The 4,349-nt window shown below is 38.6% G+C and overlaps 1 non-coding gene across 1 annotated transcript; it reads right to left on the bottom strand.

The window, feature by feature from the left end:
* Window positions 1–2,258: 2,258 nt before the first annotated feature.
* Window positions 2,259–2,332, bottom strand: trnat-agu (transfer RNA threonine (anticodon AGU)). Its single transcript has one exon. It is a non-coding gene; the product is annotated as a tRNA-Thr (tRNA).
* Between the last annotated feature and the right edge of the window lie 2,017 nt (window positions 2,333–4,349).

Raw genomic sequence — 4,349 nt, 5'->3', positions numbered from 1 at the left:
GTGTCATTCAACCACCACAGCTCTAGCCCAGCTAACTGATTAGTACTGAAAGTACTTGATGGTATATCCATCCATTATCTTTACCCACTATATTCTTTGCAGGGTCACGGGGGTCTGCTGGAGCCTATCCCAGCTCATTTTCAGGTGAGAGACAGACCCCTGGACAGGTCAAAACACCATTTTTATAATGTGAAACTTTCAACGATAACCCGAGTTTCAGTGGTAAACAGTTTGGCCAGTATGGGGACTGAACCCATGACCTTGGGGTTATTAGCACCAGAATCTGACGTTCTGAGCTAACCAGCCTTTATGGTGAGTGTTTCTTTTTCGTATGTACGTATGTACGTATGTGCATGTTTGATCCAGGCCTGGTTTACAACATCTTGAATTACATGCACAGTCTCCCAAACCAAGTAGAGACTGTAATATTTCTTAACATGAAAATAAAGAAACTTGGGTTCTGCTTCAGGTTTGTTTATTCTCTTGTGGACTGCAGCACATGTTACAGATGCACAGTCATATATGCTGAATCCCAATCTCCACCCTAAACCCTCCAGCCCTGAACCCTCACATACTTTCAGTGACGTCAGCTGGAAGTGATCAAGTGTGAGAGGGTGTGAGGGCTCCAAATGGTAGAATTAAGGATGGGACAGCACTTAGCAGAAACTGGAAACCCGTCAGATCAAAATGTTACCGGTATTATAAGTTTGGGAATTATGAAATATGAAGTGGTAGCCTATATAAAGGAGCATACAATTCAACAAAGAACACAATTTAAATATGCGCACAGTACAATATGTATTTCCTTGTTAATGTAGTGTCTTTCTTTCAATCTACCCATACCAGCACATCAAGTATGCCAGGATCAATCGCCGAGTAATTTCATTTTCGTAAGAGAGCGTATAAATTGATGGTAACCCGAGCTAAATATTTCAGTTATATTATCACTATTTACTGCAACGTTTTTGTTCAACTTGCTGAAATTGTTTAAATTTTGTGGTTATAAATAAATGAATAACCAAATAACAGCCTGACTTGTTTGTGTTGGATCTAAAACTATCTTGCTAGTATTTACATGTATGCATTTCTGTTAACATAGGGAATCTTAATTCAAACACTGTACTCAGATTAAAGAAAACCAAGTCTTGTTTATTCAACACCAGCAGGTCAACTGAGGATTTGTCTAATATAAAATGAGAACAAAAGAAATTGAACCTCAAATTATGAATAAAAAAATGATGAAGAAAACTACATTTTGTCCTCCATCTTCTCAAAAATGTCAATGATGTCTTTTCCCTCTCCTCCTCCTTTTCATCCAGCTCCCTCAGCCTCTTTTCTTGTCTTTAGTCTTGAAGAAAGTCCAAAACTTCATTGGTCCTTTTTTTGGTTTTCTTCCCTACGTTTGTTGGTCGCTCCTTGTTTGTAAAGGAAATAATAGCCCCGTTGAAAAATTATCACGAGACAACAGTTTCTGAATTTAAATCACCAGTGGGCTATGTATTTATACTTACAGGTGAACTTCTTTCTTCTCGCAGTCGCACATGGTTCCTTTTCCTCCGCCCCCTGTTTTGTTTACATTCTCCCTGGTAACCTCCTTTCATGTCACAACGCAATGAACTGTGGGTAATTCCCTTTCCAAAAGTCTGCGGGGATGCTGACTTACGGGAAGGGAGCAGTAAGGGCTCAAAATGTCTGCCGGGAGCCCTCACGCACTTAACGACTTTAGGAATGGGACAGCCATGAACCCTTACGCAAGTCCCGGGAGAGCGCACGTAAGTCTGTGAGTCTGTGAGGGTGGAAATTGGGATTCAGCTATAATGTTTGTACCCAGAGATAATCAGTACACCTGGATAAGTAACTAGGCAGGAATGGTAGTTAATCTGCCCTCTGGTGGTCAGGAGTACTATCACTACAGAGACCTTTTTAAGTGAGGTCAAACTTGGAAAGTAACTGACTGTCAGACACACCACGTAAAGAAATACACATTTGGTCAAGAAGAATTGGAGGAGTACCCCACCTTGTGGCACGAGTGAAGAACAGCAAAGCATTAAAGTGACTAAAAGGAGAAGAACCAGACATTACCTCCCTCTCTAGCAGTCCACATCTCTTAGAAGAACTTGAATGTGTGAAATAACTTTGGTTGAGAAACCTTCTTTTTTTTAAGCTACATATCATTTTTTAATTTCACCACCATGGTTGAACCATGAATGAATGAGACATCTATCATCTTTTTCTCATCCAAAGACAGATGAGTCTAGAGGCTCTGCTGGGATTTGAACCCAGGATCTCCTGTTTACTAGACAGGTGCTTTGACCAACTAAGCCACAGGGCCTCCACAACCTCTCACTTACCTCGTCTCAGACATCAAAACAGTAAGACCTTTAGAGGTGTGACATGCTGGAATGAGAAACAGAAGCCATTGGTGGACCACACGTCCTAAAGGACAAGGCATCTGACTTTTTTGTTTTTTGTTTTTTTTTACGTTATTTTTTTTTTCATTATTTATTTTTATGTATTTTTTTCCTTTTTTAAATCATTCATTCAGGATTCCCTCCATCATCTGTTGACCTTCAGCGTCTGCGTCGGACAACTCTCCTGCGTCTGCGGGCGACGCGGGTCCTACGGACTCTCCGGCGCCTGCGGACGGGGCGAGAGCTCTGTCTGCGTCTGCGTGGCATTGTCAAAAGATGTGATGAGAACTAGTAAGAAGAGGAGTTCTATTTATAAACTCTGTTACAAGCTTGTTGATGGAATGGAATGTTAATGGAATTGATGACATCATATCTTCTTCAATGGAATTAATGACATCATAACTTGATGACATCATATCTTCTTCAATGGAATTAATGACCATATTATTTGGGGTTTTTTGGTTTAGTTTTTACTTCATAACAGTGATGATGTCATAGAAAAAAAAGAAAGCAGACTTTTAATTACTTTAAATTACAAAATAGTGAATAAGAGAATGATGACTGTAATAAAACACATCTTACAGGGTTTTTAGCTGTGATTTCACCTGATAAGTCTGGAAACCGCCGCAGACAACAGTGATGTCACAGTCATGTATTGATCATTGATGTGTACAGTCATCTGACAATGATGGCAGGATGAAAACGTCCAATCATGTGCTAACAGTGGAATGATGATCTTCAGCAGTTTCTATTCTGGCTCAGAGGCCAGGGCTTTATGCTCTTATACACTTTCTAAACCCACGCTGACATTTGTGGAAATGCCTGTAAAACCCTTCGTGAAGCTTCCTTAAAACAAGTCCAGAAAAAGCCATTAAAGGTAAAACAGAGACTTGCTTGGGTAAATGAAATCAGACTTAACTCTAGCAGTTAAATATAAAAACACACCAGCTCAGGAGAGCAGTATTATATATGTAGTGGATATGGGTAAATGAAACAGTATGTATGGATATGAATGAAAAGAAAAAAGTATATATGGTATTATAATAGTATATATAGTATAAGGTCATATATGAGGTGTACAACATTATTGACATCTCACCCAGAATGAAGCAGATCCAAGTCGTACAGTGAGATGTTTTTTATTCTGTTTTCCATTCATGTGTCCTCTGCCATTGTTGTAGGTTTTTAAAAATGATTATTGAAAATAACTGCAACAAAAAACAAACATAGTTATTAAAAATAAAAACATTAATGTACAGTATCCAGGGAGAAATGTCCAATTAAGATTATAACCAAAGCACAAAGGAGTTATAAATGAAGGTTTAATTTAGCCTCATGGATAGTGTTTGGCAGGGTATTATCTGTGGATCAGTGTGATGCAGGTGATACCCTCTGATTTTGAATTTAATTCTTAGATAAACTAGTTCCAACATCTGGGAGCTAATTTGGGGTTCATGGTATTTGGCTGTGAATTATTCCTTGCTATTACAATTATCTCTTTTATTATTTATTTAATTATTATTTTATTGTATATTATACATGTATTATTTTATGTTTATTCATATCATTCTGAATGGTACCTGGTCCTTTGGTATTTAGTTGTGATGTTACATTCATCAATGGGATCCCTGGCCATTCACCTTTATTATCTCAGTGTCAAACATGCAATGCCCTTAGTCTTCCACTAGAGGGAAGCTCTTGATCCATTTTTGTTAAATTTGTTTCACTGGCCACCAGAGGGGCCCAGGTCAATTCAAATGTAATGCTTTATTTCTCCACCAGAGGTTAAAGTTAAAAAGTTAAAATAGAATGGAAAATCTGGACGAGAGGGAGGCAAAGCAAATTTCAATGCAGTAGTTTTATATCTGCACTAGAGAATCTAAGCTCAAGGTGAAACTGTGGGGAAATACATCCCCGGAGTCAGAGGAGGAATACGGG

Source organism: Cololabis saira, chromosome 11 (genome assembly GCF_033807715.1).
Source record: "Cololabis saira isolate AMF1-May2022 chromosome 11, fColSai1.1, whole genome shotgun sequence".
Taxonomy (NCBI): domain Eukaryota; kingdom Metazoa; phylum Chordata; class Actinopteri; order Beloniformes; family Belonidae; genus Cololabis; species Cololabis saira.
This window is presented reverse-complemented; position numbering and strand designations above follow the sequence as displayed.